Source organism: Leptidea sinapis, chromosome 1 (genome assembly GCF_905404315.1).
Source record: "Leptidea sinapis chromosome 1, ilLepSina1.1, whole genome shotgun sequence".
Lineage (NCBI taxonomy): Eukaryota > Metazoa > Arthropoda > Insecta > Lepidoptera > Pieridae > Leptidea > Leptidea sinapis.
The window spans coordinates 26,899,450-26,922,535 of NC_066265.1; the positions used below are offsets into that span (position 1 = coordinate 26,899,450).

A 23,086-nucleotide genomic window follows, 5' to 3' on the forward strand; every position below is an offset into this window, starting at 1 on the left:
GCTATTTCGATCAATGGATCAGCCTAGCTATCCATCGTGAAAATGCTGCCAGTATTCTTGGTACGCTTCCCCGTAATAATAGTTTTTAGATATTATCTACAATAGTATGATTACAATCAAAACTATCATTATCTAAAAGTGGTTACTTATAATATTAGTCCTCACAATAATTAATCAAATATTCAGACCTAGATCTAGCGTACAATGTAGATTCTGGTATACATTATTGATTCTATATTGCAAAGATAGTGTAATAGCACAGCAATGACTAGTGTTTACAGAACAAGACAATAGAAACATTATCTATGCTCATTTGTGTGTTCAGTTCTTATAGTAATAGGGCTTGTTTGAATCAGCAGCTCATTCAAATGTAAATTGGGTAAATATAGCTCGTTGCTAGTGTAACAAATTTAAATATACAAAATATTGTTTATATTACGTGTTTGCATAAAACTCTGCAAATAATTTTATGTTTTTTGTTTATTGAGAAGCTTTTTAACATTACTGAAGTTTTCTGAGTATATTTGTGTTTAAATAAAACACTTTTATGCGACAAAAACGCGTGCAATTGTAACTGTGTTTTTAAATTAGATTATTGCGTAAAAGTAACATTTTTTATTTTTATTTTAGTTAACCCGACGTTTCAAGACCTTTCAGATCTCGTTTTCAGGGTGACTGCAGATGAAATGAGTCATAGTTGTAATTTTGAAGTTTAGCGCCCTTTATTGCCTCGGAGGTGGATTTGCTATAGACAGATGGTTCTTGGCAAAATTTACTGACAGTGTCCTCTTCTTTTTTTGGAATGTGTAGTTGTGGGTTTTCATTTAGAGATTATTGGATCCCAGGTGTTAGATAATTTAAGACCGTCTTCTCTATTGAAATTTGGATTAAAAAATCATAAAATTGGTTTTTAATTTCAATGGCTTCACGTACCAGTCTTGGGAGAAATCTATTCTCTATTATATAAATAAATCCATTCCATTTAAAATTAAATCTCCTTATGGAAACTGAAATATCGTTTGCTTGTGCTTGTTTTTCGATTGCTGATGATCTATTTTTGTCTGATTATATTTTTCCATCATGCTCCTCTTTATAGAGTTTTGGCAGACTTCTAATTTTCAAGCGTGTGCCTATATAAGGGCCCATGTTTAATATCCTTATGTAAGACAGGGAGGATTCGAGTGTTGAAAGGTTTTCTTTTGATGGTTATGCTTGTTTCATTTAAGACCCCAGTAACTTTTCCAAGCATCTACTAGTCTACTCGTCTTTCTATTTCCTTTGAAGTCAGGTCTGACGACGATATTATTTGGCCCAGATAAGCGTATTCATTAACATATTCAATGGTATTGCTGTTAATAGTGATTGGGTATGTTATATCACTAGTCATAGAGGCCTGAATTTAGAACATTATAAATATGTACCAAAATGGAGTATTTTCATGGCCATGAGAGTAATTTCATATTAACTTTAAATTCTGCAGTAGTAGTATAGACACTTAATTCTTTTAAGCTACTGAACATATCAATGAAGTGTCCAGAATAAAACTCTAAGTTCTGATGAAATGGGCATAATTTAATTGATGTTTTAAAATAACTACTTCATCTAAGCTATAGTTTCTCCAATAAAAATCTCAGCTAAATTGTGGTCACCAACTAGATAGATAAAGGGTCTGGCAAAGTTAAAATAGTTAAAATGTTCGTTGAAAAGTTGAACCTTTGTGTTTGGTCCATGCCATCTCAGCACCCAGACTGCTATTACGTCACTGCCGGTCGATACGCGCAGCACCCAAACTCCACAGTTGCTAACTCTTCCATTTTGAAATTCTGTGTCATTTTCACTGTGCTGTGGGCTTTCGGTACGGGTTTAATATGCGTGATAAATACAAAATGCTTCATGATTATAAAATACTTTTTCCAGATGGCTTATTTACTTTATTAGTTTATAAATATTTATTCATAGATATACCTGTACCTTGTAAAGTTGTTATCATTCTTTCTATAAGAAAAATAATATCCCCGTAGAAACCCGTACACTGTTCCAAAAAAAACCACATATTTATACAATAAGGGATCTTTTTTATCCTTTTTGAGATATAAAAAAGCGCTAACGTGTATTTTTGCGTGCGATATATTTATGTATGTTATCCATAAATCGTGTTTAATTTTAAATATTCTGTGAAGAATGATAAATGACATTGTAACTCACATTTGTCATTTGTATTGTTGGACATTTTTTACGGCTAACAAACGGACCCTTTAAGGGGATTAATGCTGTTTGCCCACGCGAGGAACGAAGAACGCATGATCCGTTTACCGGTCACAGCGTCGGCAAAGCAAGCTTCCTAGCTCTCGAAGTATACTTCTCTCAGCATGTAAGGGAAAAATTTTGTGAGTGAAATTTTACGATGCACGAGCACCCCAGTCACCTTTGGCTCTTTGTTTCCCCGGGGCATAAAGGAATAGGGAAGTACCAGTCCCAAGGGTGTCATAAGAGGCGACTTAGGGCATTTACCAGTGAAAGTCTCCTTTGCACAGGATGCCGGGCTAATTATGGGTACCACAATGGCGCCTTTTTCTGCCATGAAGTAGTAATGTGTAAGCATTATTGGGTTTCGGTCTGAAAGGCGCCGTAGTAAATTACTGGGCAAATGAGAATTAACATCTTATGTCTCAAGGTAGCAGCGAGCGCAGTTGTAGTGCGCTCAGATTTTGTGTTTTTTAATAATCTTGCGCAGCACTGCATTTTAATAGGCAGAGCGTATCAAATCAGTTGAACGTCCTGTTCGTCTCGTCCCTTATTCTCATAAAAGAAAATCAAAAAACGCGCGCCGTAACTCTTACGACACCCAAATTCGAGTCCCTAACTTTAATCTTTATCGAACAAATTAAGAGCTTGACAATGTATACTTTGCACTGTCAAAATCTGCGGGCTCACGCCTGTGATTTATTTGTGTCAAATAAATCACCGGAGTGATTCATGTGAATGATATGACTGACTTTGTGACCGCGGCTATCGACATAACATGTTAAAAATTGTTTTCGTAGCAATTTATTTCATACAAATTTAAGTTGTACCAAAATGTACTCGAACCCGCACATATCGGGGAATCTAAGAATTGAACAAGACATACCAAGATTTCTGGTCGATGCGTCACTTGGACGGTTCGTTCAGTTGGTAAAAGTGCTCGGACGGAACCCCAGTGGCGCGGGTTTGAGTCCCGCATCGTTCATAAATTTAGATACAAATTAAAATTTTATGTTTATTTAATCCTAGAAGTGAGGCATATCACTCAAAAGTAACAAACAATTTATATTTCTCCCAATCAAAAAAATATTGGTCAATTTTGAAACCGCAATTATTTCCACATACAAAGGTCTATATGGGTAAAGGATAGGAAAAGTAACTGATGATTTTAAGTGTAGATTTCAATATTAGTTTAAATTTTCGTGAACTTACCAATTTTTTACTTACCAATTTAAATGTGGCAAACAACCATCTACAATATGGCAACTATTAATGTTGTATTTCTACGATATTTAGACAACATTACGACTAGACTAATTGTATCATACTTCAGCTACCAACATTATCTACAAATGGACGAGCATTAAAAAGATATCAATATGTATAAATTTTTAAATAATACGAATAATATTAATTAATTCGCTTAATATGACAGTTTATCTAAATCCATTGCTGCTGCATCTAGACCCATACACTTAGGTATATATGACTTTTGGACTTTACTGTATCGGAAGAAATTGCCCTATATTATGTTTTTCTGACTATTTTTAAAAACAATTGTTAATCTTCAGTTGCATAGATTATAATGATTAGGATGTATTGAGATGAAAGAGTCAAAGTATTTACTTTTTAGCCCTTCGTCTTAATTGATTTCCACTTCTCCCAAAGCATAATGCTGTATAACTTAATACTGTGAAAATAACTGAACTACTCAAGACAATGATAGGACACAATTAATTTTTGTCTGTATGTTTTTGCTATACCCATACCATACCTTATACCATACCTATACCCATACCATACCGTATACCTTATACCAGATACCCACAATAATATAATATAACTTGAGTATATTAATGTTATTAAGTTAAGTTACTTAATAAATCTTTATAAATAAATTTGCATAGTATAAAACATTAATGATTTTCTCAGTTAAATTGTATGAATTATGGTTGAACTACGTCCCAGGGTTGACATTTGTAAATTTAATTTGTCTTTTTTATGCGATTATTTTACGTCGGCTAATAATGTCCAACTGGGTCCCTGAAAAGGCTATATTTATCAACCCTTGCCAATAAGCTTAGGGTTGGGCTTGGCATATGTGTATTCACATACGAAATGTTATATCGTTTTAGGTTTATTTATGACTGTAATTTTTTATTTAAAATATTTTCAAATATTCTTGCAATGGATTTGCCAATAATCGTTCCATAAAAGATTAAATAAAATTTTCTAAGAAACGCCAATAGTAATATTTAAATATATATTATTTATATTTAAATACCATCCTGTATACTTATACAGGATGGACAGTTGCAAAAGAAAAGTCGTAAAAGGAGTCATGCCCTCAATCTATAAGAAAATAATCAGGCATATTTAATTTTTAAAATTTCTTGAACTTTTGATGGAAATCGACCAGAATGATTTTTCAAAAAAAAATTACATCATGGCTTTGTTGCTGATCTTTGCAAATAACTGTATTACTTAAAATGAAAGGGCATGACTCCTTTCACAACTTTTCTCTAATACTCGTAGTTTCCAACTTGGGCATCACCGCACTTCTCAAAAAACCATCCTGTATACGAGTATAATACATTCGCATTTGATTACGTAATCAATGTTATCATGTTAAAGTTAAAGACGTAGTAATACCTCCTACATATTGACATCTGAGGTTGATCCAAAGTAATTATATAATTGCGCATAATAGTATCTATTGTCTTATTTGCAGAATTAATGCATATAAATGTTTTTATTATAAACGATGTGTTCAAGTGTGCGAACAAACCATTTATCGAACGCTGCAGTTTGTGAAGCACTGTTGTCAATCCCAGTTTGGGTGTTTTAAATTAAGTATATTTACTAGTAAAAATTAATAACGTTTCATTTTTTGTTACAGGTAAGTTCACAGCGTTAAGGGGTGAAATGCAGATGAAGCATATAGTAAGTTATAGAGGAAACAAAAATAGCATCTTGACTAAAATTTACCTAGATTTAAGAAATAAAAACCACGAAAACGGTTAACCCTAAAGGACATCCCTGCAATTTCCCGCTAATTCCGTACCTAAACGCTTCGAATTCTACTACTTCCGACGAATTTTAGCTAATTTGTGTTGTTTTGGGCTCTTCGAGCTCAAAGAGTTAGCTGTTCTATGTTTTTGAGCTCTTGGAGCTCTAAAAACTGGTAAAAGTTTAAACTTTTATTAATAAAACACTATATTTTGAATTTTCAAACTTTTCACGCATACTAGCACGTGACATAGCACGAAGGGCATGTAACAAAATTTGAAAGATGCCATTGAGTGTCAAGATGCCACGCACACTAGCTTCTAATAGTTGCCGTAATAAAAAAACTATTGTTCTAGTGCGGTATCCAGTCGGAGACCAATCCTTAATCTAAGGTTACGTTATTATTTTAGCAAAAAATTAATGTAAGAATCTGTTTCTGGAATATGTTAGTATGTTAGTTTATCCTTTATTTATATGAAATGCTAGTTATGTCAAATAGGGAAAGAGTTTTCGTAGTTGTAGGTGCAATGCTTAGGTTAAGGATTCGTCTCCGTTGCGCTATAATTAGATACCGCACTACCTAAGAACAATAGCCTTTTTATTACGGCAACTATTAGATGCTTATGTGTGTGGCATCTTGACACTCAATGGCATCTTTCAAATTTTGTAAGGTACGCTTCGTGTTATTTAACATTGAAATTAATAAAATACAAAATACTCGCTGATGATATGTGATCCCAGTGTATCTCTTATTTCTTATAGTATTATTTTTACAAAATTTTACTACGCAATCCATTTTCGTTTCAATTATTAGCAAAGTTTAACAGAACACGTCAACGTTACACATTGGTCGAGACTGGCTTGAGTACGCCCACTTTTGCCTAGTATTAGTTGTTCTATCTACATATAAACAAATTTACTAAGCCCCCTCTCTCAGTTCAATGTAAGTATAGATAAATTTATATTAATGTTGGATATTGTAAGCAAATTTGAATCGAAAATTTGTCAACGTCACACGATGTTTATGTTAGGAAATTAATCAACTTTGTTCACTGAACTGGAATGAAATTATATGATTTCATAGATTTGATGGGATTATATCGTTTGTAATGCCTTATTTGGTTTCCTTTTCAAGTTTATTAATAATTATATTGACACACTTTACACACAAATTATCTTGCCCCAAACTTAGCCTGTACTATGGGTGCAAGACAATGATATATATTATACAATATTCTTAATTAAACATACATAAATACATATAAACAGCCACAACTCGGAAGCAAACATTCTCATTCATCATATAAATGATTGCTATAAAGTATCTTAGTGATGTTTGTAAGGAAACCCATTATTTTTTAATGAAAATAAGGGACGAGACGAGCAGGACGTTCAGCTGATGGTAATTGATCCACCCTGCTCATTACAATGCAGTGCCGCTCAGGATTCTTGAAAAACCCAAAGCTGAGCGGCACTACAATTGCGCTCGTCACCTTCAGACATAAGATGTTAAGTCTCATTTGCCCAGTAATTTCACTAGCTACGGCGCCCTTCAGACCGAAACACAATAATGTTTACTTATTACTGCTTCACGGCAGAAAATAATCTAAGTAAATTGTTAATGCTTTAACCCTTATCGAGGCCTATTGGCCAACCAGGTCCTTATAATATAACTAAGTGACGGCTGACCCGACAGACGTTATTTTGTACAAAATAAATAAAAAATTTCTATTTATGAATTTGTCAGTAATATTTCATAACATCAAAACACGGACGAGTAAATAAAGAAGGACTCCGAGCCATGATATTAGCAAGTGAAGCACCGTTATGCTAGTGTGTGTGCGGTTACGGGGGATACTAGATACACAATTTTTTCTCCCTTAAATAATCATATATGGTCACAAACACTTATAAAGTATAGTTTTTACACTTTTTCACAACGCGCGACGGCATTTTTAAAATATTTTATTGAAACGCAAACTGATCTGTCACAGACGATGACAATTCTCATACTGGCCGCCTATCGGCCTGTAGTAGTGTGTGATGTGTTGTTGTTGCGTGAACACGTTAGTTATGTGTTATGTAAGGTGACACGGAGTCCTTATTTGTTTACTAGTCCGTGTATCAAAAATTATTTCCTAAAATATGCTCCCTGTTGTTATAATGAAATTGATACACAGCAGAACTGTCAAACCATGCGTCAATAAATTCTCTCATAGAAGATATAAAACAAATATTGTAAATAAAATAATTATCGGTCCCAAATTGAAATAAAAACTATCCTATTAAAATCCGTTCATTAGCTTAGGAGTTCTCTGGAAAAAAACATCAGGACACTGGATTTATATACTTATATAAAGGACAATCCAGGACTTTATAATCATCAATAATTATTTCTTCTTGTCACTCCGAGAACCAATGTAATGGATCATCATCCATCATGACACAGCACTATTAGATTATTTAATAAAACGCTTCATGATAATTTTGAATTAATGGAAATATTTGGGGATGTTTGGAATTTTAGAGTCTATTCTATTGCTAAATAGTTTAATTACAATAAATGTATACTTCCCTAAACTCCTTTTTCTTGTTTTTTTTATTTAATACAACAAGAGCTAAACATACCTATAACGAAACTATTCCGTTCATACTGTATTTTCATGTTTTGCTTAAGCTTGTTGGCGTATCTTTATAAATATTAAAATTGTATAAATGAACACACTTTATTACACTATAAAACAAATTAACAATTAAACAAGCGACTTCAAAAACACTATTACAAAACAATAGATATAATGGAATCGATGTCCTTCCGCCGCGACCCGCACTCGCCTCTCGTCTCCTCACGACTCAAGCACATCTCACCTGTGTATGTTGTTACGAACCTGTCTTGGATGGTACAACTATTGTTTGTTTATTTATTATGTTTTCACGCCTTAACTAATCGACCATTATTGATGAATTTCCCACAAACTACGAGGTATGGAAAAGGATAAAATACTCTTAACCTGAAATTTTCAATTGCACTGAAGGAGCGCTATACTAATTTTAGCCCGGGTCCATATATACGAACAACAACGAAAGACAGAGAAAGACTTGGTTTGTATGGCTACGTAAATAAAAAGAAGGAATGATTTTTATCTGACTTTTTTTTCGACGCCTTTATTTGCATTTGTACAAGGTCTAATATGGACGAAGTCCCGCACTAATGCTAAACTTAATAATTAGTATTGTGTGTTTTCGATCTTTTTTAATCAGATTAACCCGATTAATTAATTAACCTGATTCCGACTTTAACAACAACAAAAGTTAAGTAAAATACGTTTCATTACAAGTCATTTATAAGACTCAACTTTATGACAAAATTTTATTTTAAATAAATATACCAACAAAATCAAATATATAAATTTTTAACAAAAAAAAACAACCGCCTTCAAAAACACTATTCCAAAACAATAGATATAATGTGCACTAAAAAGTATAAAAATAATTGCGTATTTTTATAAAATCTAATTAATTAATATTATTCTAATTACGATTATTGTTATTTTTGGAATCGGTGTCCTTCCGCCGCAACCCGCTCGCGCCTCTCGCCTCCTCACGACTCAAGCACATCTCATGGTCTCACCTATAACTATGTATATAGTAAAAAACCTATCATGGATGACACCAACTCCAAAAATTACAATAATCGTAACTAGAATAAAATTAATTAATTAGATTGTATAAAAATACGCAATTATTTTTATACTTTTTAGTGCACATTATATCTATTGTTTTGGAATAGTGTTTTTGAAGGCAGTTGTTTTTTTTGTTATTTTTTTTTATTTTATGATTTTTTAGTGAATTTGAAGTACAATAACTAACAATTTGTCTAAATTTGTGTAAATATACAAATTTTTTCAATGCAGCAATGAACGTGAGTACTTTGCAATTTGATTACAGACAGTGTTTCGTTACTTTGTCATGGATACTGTTAACAGAACCAAACCAAACTCTCACCAAACTATCTTTGAAGTACATCCTTTCCAATAAAAAAATAATCATCGAAATCGGATGGCGCGATATTGAGTTATTCGTAAATTTATCATCCACTTTGCTTTACGTATGTATAGCAAAATTTAAGACTTTTATGATTTTCTCATGGATTCCACTGTCAGATTTGGACCAAATTACAATAACAAACTACTCGGGAAGCACCAGCTTTCAAATAAAAAAAGAATTATCAAAATTGGTTCACCCAATCTAAAGTTTGAGGTAACAAACATAAAAAAAAATACCGTCGAATTGAGAACCTCCTACTTTTTGAAGTCTCTTAAAATTTTTGTTCCCCACGTTAGAAATAAAAATATGAAACGAAACTACAAAACTTTGCTATATTTCTTGGTATCTATTACTCTTAATTCCAAATTTCAATGGAAGGCCGTATTGAAGGATTGGCTGATATGCTCAGTTCTGCAGTTTACGCTGTTAAATAGATAAGACAATGAACTGATATAGATTCGACTCACCTTGTTTTACTTTAACTGCTGTGCTTGTGCTTGTGCTGCTTAATAAGGAGACGTCATCTTGGAAGGGATGACTGGAGACATCATCGTGGAAGCGATGACAAGCATTGGTGGTATCGACGTGTTTATATAAGCCTAGGCGCGCGTCATTCGTTTTATTCGAGACGAATTTCATGTACGGTCAACTAGTCTTTCCGTTTCGGGAAACTCTGATCGCGCGGTATGCCTCAGATCGGCGTGATTTTGGCGCTCGCGTAGCGTTCTGTCAATGCGTATTATTTTATGTGTAGTAATAGATTGCTTATTATATTAGGATCAGAAAGCTGTCGAAAGAAGTTATAGGACCATGCAAAATTAACCATCTTATAATATTTTGTTTATACAAAATAAGGATCAGAACTTGGTGAGGGAATAGGGTGCGTTACGGTACTCTCAACCATATTTAGAGAAGGGGCCGACCCGCCCCACGTCGCCGCCACAAGCAATGACATTTAAGTTAGCATGGCGAAGCCTGTCGCGAGAACGAAAAGCAAATAACAAAAAAGAATATTCATCCACACATGTAATACTCACTAAATACCTCTACTTACAATTTGACCGCCTTGTTAAAAATTGCAGAATAAAATTCATTATAATTATCGGATTCAACCATTAAGGGATTTAAATCCAATTTTGAATAAATTTAATACACAAATAAAATTTGAAAAACAAAATTTTATGAACGATGAGGGATTCGAACCCACGACCTCCGGCGTTCCATGCCGGTGCTCTGACCAACTGAGCTAACCGTTCGACTACCGCCTCGTTATAAAATTTTGTTTTTCAAATTTTATTTGTGTATTAATCAGAGAAGTGAGGGTATGACTTTAAAAAAAAATAACATATTGTTTAATTATTTAATTTTAGAATTTGAATCCTTGTAAGTACCCCCCAACCAGTCTATAATATTATAATAAAACACACGGGAATATGTAATAAGCAGTATAATTCAAATTATATATTATGAAGAATAAATAATAAAAGTAAAGTTATATGTTAAATAAAGTAGTGAAATATAATGATCTAATATTTAAATATTACTAGCATATAAGTTCAACATTTATTTAAATATTCACGGTGTTATAAATTCATTAAAATTAACATAAAAATAAAATATATTCAGCTCGAATTTAAATTAAATCTTTATCTCACTAAATTAAAAACCGGTTTTTTACACCCTTTTTTAATTAAATCAGTAATATTCAATTCGAAATAAATTATTATAAAATAATTAGAATATTATATTTTATTATTACTTGACCACACAATTTAAATTAAACTAAGCGCTTAAGTTTAATTATGGCTGAGTAGTTATCACTTATCACCCATTGTTAAACGGCGTCACAAGGTACATACGATTTATCAGTAATATAAAACATATAGAATATACGTATAACATATAATATTGTGTTTTATATAAATCAAAACTAATTTATGTTTTAAAATCAAATCAAATTAGATTTATTCAATAAAGTTGAATTGAGAAATAATACTCATGAATGTCAAAAGTTATTCACATTAATTTACCACTTCGGTAATGGTTGAGCTTCAATAACACCAATAAATCACCATTTTATAAATTATTCTAATATATATATATATAAGAGATTTCCACGTATATAGTCACTCATCACAATATCTCTGGAACCATAAGCCGGTAGAGACTTGAAATTTGGTAGGAATATTCCTTTCGCCGGGTAGAGGTCAGCTAAGAGCGGATCTTACGAAATTCCACTCGCAGGAGTTTTTTTATTATTAACAGAACAGCGTCTGTCGGGTCAGCTACTACAATATAAATGAAGTGATCCAACAAAAATACTTAAACTTCATGATTTACACGCATAAGTTAAAAGAAAATGTACTTAAATTAATAAATAAAATCAATAAAAGCCTTTAATTTTATAGTATTCATTCATCAGTTCACACACGATGTACATAAAAAAAGATATTACGGAAACAATATAGACATAAAGAAAATATCAAAATTATATAACGTATAAAATTACGCACAAAAACCTTAAAGTTTATTAATTGTACTAATTATTGGGTTGTTTTATAATATTCAATAAAATTATGAGACAACTTTAGATCATTAATCAGCCTAATATAAGGTCCATCTAAATTTACGCTCGCTTAATAAATATAATAAACCAAATCAAAATCAAATCAAATATTTTTTTATTTCATAGGTAAATCAATATATAACAATGTAATTACACAATCATACAGCACATTCGGAAAGCAGGTTTCCTCAGAGAAGAGAACGTGAGCAAGAAACTCAAAGGTTGATCTTTTCAAAACAGATTAGGTGTTACAAGTTCTTATTTTTAATGTAATTCACAAATAATTTCAATTACAATATATGCAAAGTGTCGCAAAAAAAATACACAAACGTCAAAAACTGAAAGGCTTACATGAGTAAATCATAAAGTAAATCAATAATTATAAACACAAGAGTTATTGAGTACAGAAGACGCATCAATCCACACATACCGTAAATAAATATAGGCATTTTGCTAGCATTTTATTAAATAAAATATATATGAAACAGAGTATAGTTATTAAAATGTGGTCTTAAGTATGAGAGAAGTTCTTATAGGTCATGGAGTTAGACGACGCGAGGAGGCGTCACGCTTCGGTCAGGATGAAATGAATGTTATTAACGCACGGGGGATAATTCAGGTCGGTGAGTTTGCTCGTAAGCGAACCGATGAGTGCTGGTGTAGGCCCATGTCCGCTTCACACGACTGGACACCAGAATCGCTCGCTTGTGCCTCGCGCGAACCGTCGAACGACTACTTCCCAGCTACCTCATACAGTATTCACCTAACCGCGATTGAGCGCGCTGCCTCCTACGGCGCGTCCCTTCCACCGTAGGAGGCGTATGTCTACGAACTTTTGTGCATACCTTATCGCTTAGCAATTACACTGCTCCCTTTTTTTTATGAGCGTACAAATTGATTCAGTTCGACACGTCAATGGAGTGTGTTGTTAAAATGCAACCTTGAGATCACAAAAGACAATTTTGTGCGTATTTAGAAGTCATTGTTCTTACAACCGGTAATCACCACGTGCTGTGTAGTGTGATTGTATTTGGATGTGTCTTTTTTTAGCAGGAAGGAGCAAGGTTGGAACGTATTTATAAAATTGCAGCGTCAATTAAGTCGATAAGTGCGTTTTATTAATACGATTCCATAATCCGGTTTTTGTTTACGGACACGATTCGATTTCGACCTTGGTAAGCATAGATTTAAAGACAAATGAGTAATTATTGAATAAAAACTGTGACATGAATGACATATTACATAACTATTAGGAGGGAATTTTAAAATATATCGGGAGGTATATTTAACTATTTATTTTATTTTTGATAATTCATTTAATAATTCTAGTAAGTACCTTTTTCTTCTTCATTTTTACAAAAAAAAATTGCAATTTGTAATTTTAGATTTAACAAAAAATCTTGAAACATTAACGGTGCAAACTCATTATGTAAATTAATACTAAAATAAAATGTTAATATAAGTCTAATTTCGTACATTAAACATGTGCAACAATGCGAAATATCCCCTCGAGTGAACTAGTATAATAAAATAATATATATATTTACTAAAACATATCACATTATAGAGATTTCATTGACTTACGTGAAAAGAAATATACAATTTTTAAAGCGTGTGAGTATAACTGAATATTAATAGTTAGGATTAACAATATTTAGCATGTCTTTTCATAACTGTATACAATCAACATGGTCACGCCATGTATCCCCATGACTATATTAATATATATTACGCGGTTTAATATTGTAAAAATTAAATTATTTATATACATATTTAAGCTAACACTGTATATAAACCTTAAAGTTTCATCTACTCTTCAATCAAAATGGTCACGCCATGAGTTTCCGATGACCATGTTAATACATTACACGCGTTTGAATCTCTTCAAAAGTAGTATACTTAAAAAGGCAATGATACCTATCGGTGTTTTTCGAGAGAACTACACGAGAAAGGAAACGCTGCATCCCTTTCAGTGTGGACAAATAGTTAATTACTATTTGTTTTGTAATACTATCCTGTGTACTTAGCATAATACAATATTATTTCACACAATGGCATCGGCGAACAAAGATTTGTCGCCGTTGCAAATGTTCTGATAACATTATTTGCTTTACAAATCTTTGTGCAACAAGGCATTTCAGTGCAAATACTTCATTATTGAAATATAAAAGGGTTAAAACGTTTTGATGCTTGTAAATTTGTACGCCCTTAATAAAATATTACTACGGGATGTACATTTTTTTATTATGCTGCAATATTAAAACTCATATTTTATAGCCACGGGCTGATCTGATATTTATCAATTCGGATCAAATTCTTAACGTATTTATGATCTATAAATTATTTTTAATCTGTTTTTTATAACCTACGGCGGATGATGAAGTAAATAATATTTTATATATACGTCAAACATACGTGAGCTTCACATATTAAAACGAGTAAAATTCGAAGAAAACTGATGATTTTGAGCTTTCCAAAAAAGGAAGTACTTAATATTTTCCGGAGAATCTAGAGGCTGTGAAGTGCGTCTTGTGCGATTTATTTTGTTTTTCTGAACCTTTATAGCACTCGGAGTTATAACAAAAACTATGTGTGAATACTACATCAAGACGATCTTTTATAATACGAAATATAACTATTAAATCTTTATATATATCGTCTTTATCGTATCGTGTTGTACGACCGTGATGAAATTCCTAAACTACTGAACTAATTTTAATTAGAATTTGCGCACTAAGTGGAGTTTAATTCAACTTGAGAGATTGAATAGTTTTTATTTCGATTCGAAACCTATTTTTGTATAAAAACGTGCAAACTTTACTATATCACTCGCTTTAGATACCATTTCATTAAGAACAGTCCACCCGTTTTGGAGGCCAAAGTATAATATTAAAATTGAATAACATAGAAATATTTCTATCGTCAGAATCAGTGATTAGGAGTATTTGGGTCGGTTTTTTGTGTGTATACACTTATATATATATTAAATATACCTCCCGATATATATATATATATATATATATATAGGAAAAAACATACATCTTTTTTATATATTATGGTATCTACTCTGAAAATTGAACTTCTACGAGCATCTAATAGTTGCCGTAATAAAAAAGCTATTGTTTTTATGTAGTGCGGTACCTAGTTGGAGCGCAGCGGAGACCAATCTTTAATCGAAGCATATACATAATATTAATTAAAATAATAGAACTAACACCGCCTATCCTGTAACGTCGCGGTCCTCAAAATCGATCGACAGTTGAGTGGAACTATTTCTGGTAATCTTTAGACTATAATAATTAAATAAAAACACTGCTATGTTCAAGATAAAACGTACTAATTTTCTAGGAATTATAGAAAAATGCTAGTAATAATAACTTATTTCAACCTATGGAAGGCTAAAATTTCGAGTAATGGAGTTTTCCCGGGTAAGGAAATGGAACATAGCATTTTTTTAGTTAAGTTGGTTTTACTTGTATTACACTTATCAAACTCCAAAGATTCTCTCTTCATGTACTACCACTTTTATCCCGGAGTGTGATCTGAGCAGTTATTTGGATTAGTATCAGCAGCCAAATCTCACCACTGGACATCAAAATTCAAAGTTCAACCCGCACCACGTATACGTCTGGTTATTCTACAAGCGCGCGTCTTGCAAGAAATATCTTGCCGCGCACAGCTTTTGTCGAATCAATTACTAACTGCTGTTTTCCCGAACCGATACGACTTAGGGACCCACAAGAATAGAGCATTCTTTCCCTCTTGACCACTCGTGTTGCGGATGTCCTTGTTTGGTTACCTCACCACTCCCCATCATGTGATTTGTGCCCCCTATTTACCTATAAATCTAAAAAATAGAAAGTTCTAATCAAACTTAAATCTTATTATTTTGTGTTCTATATCCAAGTTTTACAATATAATAAAAGTGAGCTATAAAGCTTACTTTTACTCAGTTTTACTTACCTTTGCTGCGATAAACTTTTATGTACAAATGTCGCTTTTATCTTTAACATCTACGATTTCAGTGAGAGGTTCCAAGGGAACAATAATTGTAATTATTTTAATTAGTTATTATTTGAATGCATATTTAATCATTTTTTTCTGTTTTTGTCTCCAATAAAGTAAATATATAAAATATATGAGCATTTTGTGTGTGGCCCCCCTCTTGTATCAAAAAAGGGAAATATCTCCACTGAACTCCAACTACAGCCAGGCTCCCTACGGATAGTAATAAACCAATAATGTACAGCCTGTTTTGTATTTCTTCTTTTTCCAAGATTAACATAAAGTTCTTTGACATCCCCTCTGTACCTTTAAAGTCATGTCACGATCTTCTGACAACTATACATGGCACTTTTAGTAACGAGGCTATCTCCAAGATGCGCTCCGTTTTCCAAGGCTAATGAATATTAATATAATTTTAGTGGCACTGCTTTGTTTTAAACATAATATTGCGGGACGAATGTATGAAGTCATGCGGAGTTTATGTACCGTATCTAGTTTGTTTTGGTTATTAAGAAGCAGGTCTTAAATAACTCTAATTAGGTATATTTATCCAACTGCACTGTTGATGAATACTTTATTTATATATACGAATATTTAAAAATGAGATAATAAAATACTATAATAGCTGCCAAAGCGCTGTCACAGGTATTATTATATCTTTATTAAGAACTTGCAAAGTAAATTAGTATTCTTTATATTATTGTTTAATTCACTTGATATATTTGCACATTATATAAATGTTTATTATTACAATAAAACTTGCTTAGATTTAGCAATAACTTAAATAGTTTGAATCTTTATTTAAAATGCGATGTAAAATGGGATTCGTAATATTACATCTATTTGAAAACTAGTCTTCTCTATTACAAATACATAAGTACACGCATGCACACACAAATTCACAAAAAAACGTGAGTGTGTGAATGTGTGTGTGTGCACGCATACTATTTATTTTTTTTACTTCTATTTTCATGTACCTATTTTCACGTTTGCACACCAAACGTGTAATGCACGTTTTTTTGTGTTTCATTGCTCACAAAAAATGCAATGCTACGATACCGGTGTCTGCCACCTATACAGTTGGCAGACACCTTTATAAGACGATATTTAAAATGTCACTATATTTATGTTTTATAATCAGTAGTTCAAATTCATAATTTGTAGGTTCAACTTCATATAAAAGACTTTGTTACAACAAATTTACCGCACTTTTTCCTTCTTTTAAAAGTGCCAGTTATTTAACACTGACGCATACGGCATAAAATAATCAATGATGTGTTAAAATTTCCACATAACTTGATCGTTCGTCGACCGTCAAATAGTACAAACAATATTTAAACTAAACCTAATGTTTAAAGGAAATGATGTTGGTGTTTGAAATTGTAGTGATAGTTCGCGCTTACTAACAACAAACAGAGATAAGAAAATACTTCAAAAGAACATACACAGTCTGGATATTGTTTGTTTCAACGTTCCACTTTCATGAAATGAAACTTTGAAATTGAACGTTCGATTGATACGATAAACATTTGAGATAAGCTATTATAAAATAACACTACATTAAACTAGTGAAAAGTATTTAATAACCCGAGATTTGATGTTATAAAATGACTATTTGATTATCGAGGATTCAAAGGTCTTTTGTAGAAAAAAAAATAACGGGTTGCACTCTGGTACTGCCGGCAGAAGTGAAAACTTGAACATTAACGTTGTGCATTTTTGAATATTTTGGAATGGTTAGGGAATAATTTCGCACGATTTGCTTTATTTATATGGTAAAATATAATATTAATTTATTGCGATATCGTCCGCAAAAATGACAAATTATATTACATAAAAAAATTGACACTTCATATCTTTTACAATTATTTTAAATTAAAAAAGTTTATCTCTCAGAAAAATCAAGTTTCTTCCATGACGACCTGTATAGCCGAGTGGTTAGCGATCCTACCTACTAAGCTAGAGGTCCCGGGTTCGAATCCCGGTAGGTGCAAGCATTTATATGATGAATATGTATGTTTGTTTCCGAGTCATGGATGTTTAAATGTATTTATGTATGTTTATGTGTATGTTTATATGAATTTATGTATGTTTAAGTAAGTATATTGTATTAAATATATCGTTGTCTTGTAACCCATAACACAGGCTATATATGCTTAACTTGGGGCTAGATAATTTGTGTAAAAAGTGTGTCAATATTATTATTATATTATAATTTCAACTACAGTCTTACGAATTTTCTATCAGGCCACGTGTCCTGACGCGAGTTTAACATTTTATACCCTCCCAAGATAAGTGCTCAACGCCGCTAAAGAAGTTTTTACTTCAAAAATATATTAGGTATCTGAAAGAAGATCAGGCAGTGGACTGATGAAAATACAGCTCGTTTGGTCTATTTTACGTACTTCCAAAGCATTTTGTCATATGGTTTGTTATTGTGGGGAAATATGCGGCATGTCATAGTATTTTTAAGCTCCAAAAGAGGGCTATTAGAGGAATTTATATTTTTTTTATAAAATAAGGGACGAGACGAACAGGACGTTCAGCTGATGTTAATTGATACGCTCTACCCATTACAATGCAGTGCCGCTCAGGATTATTAAAACACCCAAAAATTCTGAACGATACTACAACTGAACTCGTCACCTTGAGACATAAGTTGTAGAGTCCCATTTGCCCAGTAATTTCACTAGCTACGGCGCCCTTCACACCGAAAAAAATTAATGCTTACACATAACTGCTTCACGGCAGAAATAGGCGTCGTTGTGCTACCCATAATCTAGCCGGCATTCGGTGCAAAGGAGCCTCCGACTGGTAAACCGACCAAGAGACTAACTGCGGAAAAAGTTGTATAAAAAATATAAATAATGAATGTTAGAAGAAATATTACTGAATTCAAGAAAAATTATGATTTGAATTCATTCAATTCAAGAAGAAAGAATAAACTGTACGTGCTGTTCAATAAGTTAGCTAGAGTTAAGCGCTCCTTAGAATTAGAATTTTACAATAAAATATCAGACGGTAAGGGTCTCGTGCCAGATTTTGGCGAGAAAACACGTCCTTTCAAAAATCAGTCTCGTGCCAGATTTTGGCGAGACAACACGTCCTGAGGATGCCTCGTGTAGAGGCGAAACACGTGTCGAATTGTTTAAAGACAAATATTGGCGGAATTAACACTAACGAAAACTGAAATCATTTGTATAATTATGGATTTCCGCAAAGTAACGCCTGCTTCAATAAAATTTATGACGTTTACCAATTGTTGTTGCAATATGAGCGTCCGTAGGGATTTTTTTCTAGCAGCTGCAGCGTATGTGGTGAAGTTGTTGCGCGGGAAGGAACACAGCCCGGGAGTTATGTGCTGCTTGAGTCTTGCTAGAGCCCTTCGCCATATAAATGAACTCCACAACAAAGTGGACATTTTTGAGTGTACGTGGAGTGAACTCCCAAGGGTATTGTTATATGTAGTATGTTATGGTAGATAGTTCAAGTTTTAGTATTTTCTGGTGTGATATATGATTTGTAATGTAATGTTTGATTGTATGATTTGTTTGTTGTTTGCTGTGTTTGTTTGTAACTGTCGCATTAGGTAATATTTTTAATAATAGTTGCTGTGTGTGGTAAATAAATAAATAAATAAATATTATGTCACTTCATATCGTAAATAAATATATTTCTATTTCTACTACCTGAAAGTTTTATTTTAAATATAAATAGCATCAAACTACCAATCAGATAAACGTTAAAGACTTCAAAGTTAAAAGATAAAACCTCTGGGTATTTTAATTCTTCTATCTAATTCACGTTGTCTATATTAGATTGTCAGTGCGTCGATCTATGAATAGACAATTGGCAAAGGAAATTAACAGGGACTAAAGTACTGATAACAATTAAAAAATACAATTTAAAAACATGTAATATTGTGAGATTCCTGCGAAATGCTGAAATGTTAAATGATGTTATATTAAGAATACTATTTACAAAATAAAATATCTAAAATAAATTTAATATTTTTTATCACGTTTTAAAAATTACATATAGTATGTGTAATTGAAACAATACTCAATATGTAACCAAAATAAGCTTATTTTATATGTTTATTTTTATTATTAATAGATAATTATTTTGCAAAACCAAAAGTAAATAAAATGTAACTTGGCTTTATGGGAATGCTTGTAATAGGCAGACATGTTTAGAATGGCTAAGTTAAAATATTATGTTAATGTTCTGATATTCATTGCTGTAAGTATAGACATATAAATAAACCCTAACATTTTTAAAAAAGGTTATAAAAGAAGTAACATTGAATTACTTAATTATAATTGTGACAAACATATTCATACCCTCAGTATGTACAGAGCCTATGCAATAAATATTTGAATACAATTAACAAAAATTTTATTTTGCATATTGAAAAATGGTATAATTTTATCAAATTAATGTAGTGTCATAGGTCCTAGATAAATCTACAAAGTTTGAACGAAATCTAGCCGTTTAAAGTGGATCAAGGTTGCGCCGAAATGAGTCGGTTACAAACAAACATACATACAGTTAAAGGTAATAAAAAGCGAGTAATATTATCTAAATGACTTTTAATTGGAATTAAGTTCAATATTCTGTCATTATTACTATTATTTCAATACTTATAAAAGTAGATTACGAACCTCTATGGCGGAAGCCAATGAAATTCTTGGAAACCTTACAAATACTCGAGGAGAATTAATTGTTACTGACCGTTACGTAAATAACGATAGACCCTACGTAAGCAAATTTACCTTGTAAGATTTCCTTTCCGAATTAGCAAAGCATACATATTATTTTCCAGAATACACTCAATTTTATTGCTGAGAAACAACATATTTATCGCTTCACATAAATATCTGCTGTTTAAACTAGATCTAAAATTGCACGATTGATTTGGTGCAATCTGTTTGAATGTTTTACGTTCGTAAACTACGTACTGACTCGGTTGTACACAAATGTTTACTTTGACTAAGAAAATTCGCGTTTCTCGTACTACGCAGAATTATGGCTTAAGTCTGAAATATCTTTCGCTTACGAATTCTTTGATCTTATACTTATTGATGTCAGCGTTTCGAATTCGAATAAATGTCATAGTGAAGTTAGGGGATTAGAGATTTCGTGAACTCTTCAACGGGAAGTTTAAAAGATAACTATCGAATATAATGAGAACTTTAAATAAGGCTACAATACATAATACTGCCTATGGTCAAATAAGAAAGTTATATATTACTTGTTGACCCGACACGTTGTTCTGTATATAATAAATAAAATAATGTTTATTATGAATTTGTCAATAATATATCATAACATCAAGAATTATTTCGTAAAATATGCTCCCTGTTGTTGTAATGAAATTGTTTTACAGCAGAACTGTCAGACCGTGCGCCAATAAATTCTCTCATAGAAAATATGTCCATACAAAACAATATCGGACGACGGGGGACACATCAAAGGAAAAACAAAATTGTTACTTTTATTAAATTCCGAACACTTTTATATTTATTCACCTTTTAAACCTTCCCTGGACTTCCACAAACAATTCAAGACCAAAATTAGCCAAATCGGTCCAGCCGTTCCCGACTTTTAGCGAGACTAACAAACAGCAATTCATTTTTTTATATATATAGATATCATATTCTACAAACCTGGCGTTAATTTGCAATAAGCATTGCTTGTGGCGGCGTCGTGTGCCGGGTCGTCTCCTTCCCTCATATATGTGCGAAGGGATTCGAGCACGGGTGCTGCTTGTAGTGACAGTTTGATCTGTTATAGTTAACAATTTGTATTTGTTCGATGCGATTACTAATTATGACAGTAATCACGACCATCACGCTCACGAAGCATCCTTACACAAACATTGAATTCAAGCTCTAAAGGTTGATACATCCAATATACGATAATTTTTATTTATATAGTTTATTCTATATTGCTTTTAATAAAATATTTGATACTTAAAACGCATTTAACTTTGAACATTCTATTCTCTAGTATTTGCTTTCAAAATACCAAATAATTTGTAATTGAGCGAATCTTCTATATAACCTACAATTTTATGTTCAAAAGAATATATTTTTCGACATATGACACTTCCACAAACATGAATCAAAAATCCATTCAACGACAAACGTACTATGAATCCCGAAGATTCAGGCACTACTCAAACAACGAGGATAAGCGGCTTCAGATTGAAAAATGGCTGCGACCGAATAAATGGTCGGCCCAGATTACCTACCCATAAAATTGCTGAACATTATCTATATCTCTTCATGAAACATTATAATAATAGTGTTTAATATGATAGCTGGCAATATTAGCTTAACTGTCGCGTCATCAACGACCTAGTATTTTTAGGATACAAAATCAATTTTACCATCTCAATGCTTCATCTTCAAACTAGATATCAATAGTTATTTATTCTTGTAGATCATACAATATAAGCTGTGCTTCAATAAGACGAAGTGACAAAAATTTCATAGTTACTTTATTAAATCTAAAAGATGATAATTGTAATCTAATCAGAGATATTTATAATAAGTGCGATAATCTTATAGCAATTTATTATATTTAAGGAAAATCTTTAAATTTATCACCCATAGCAGGGTTTTCGGTGACAGCTATCACAAGTACCGCCACTTTACAGACAAATTCATAGATTTCGACATAACTTCCCTCCACCATGTTTAAAGGAAGTAGATAACCGACGCCGCCACAAGCAATTTCATTTTTAACAAACCAAAACGAATTTATATGATATACACAATATATTATATTCTCTTTATATCTGAGTATTGAAAAAAAATATCATTTGGCCTTAAAATCTATAATAATAATTATATATAGACAAATTGTCGACGTACCTAGACCTAGCACACGAGGTTACTGACATGTGGGATGTTGATTCAAAAATAATTGTCCCAATAGTCGTTTCCGTGAACGGTCTTATAGCAAAGAGCTTTGACCATCATCTCAAGTGGCTCTCGCTTAATAACTGGATTAAGGGTCATTTACAGAAAGAAGCTGTTTTGGGAACGGCTCGCATCGTGCGGAAGTTCCTCAGTCTGTCGCCCTAACCACCGGCGGAATTGTCGTGAACCAACGCCGGCGGGACACTATTTTTTATATTTATATTTGTAATATTGTTTTTTTTATAAATATGTTACATACATAAATGTAGAAAATAAGATAAAATTA

The 23,086-nt window shown here is 32.3% G+C and overlaps 1 protein-coding gene across 6 annotated transcripts in view; it reads left to right on the forward strand.

Annotated features, from left to right (window-relative positions):
- LOC126969336 (cAMP-specific 3',5'-cyclic phosphodiesterase) overlaps window positions 1-23,086 on the forward strand; it is a 607,232-nt gene that overhangs the window by 255,661 nt on the left and 328,485 nt on the right. Inside the window, exon 1 of one of the 6 annotated variants that reach the window (XM_050814736.1) lies at window positions 12,679-12,863. The exons of the other annotated variants lie outside the window; for them this stretch is intronic. The gene's annotated coding sequence lies outside the window, so the exon portion shown is untranslated. Of the gene's footprint in view, window positions 1-12,678; window positions 12,864-23,086 lie in introns of those variants that run through there. 6 annotated transcript variants of the gene reach the window in all.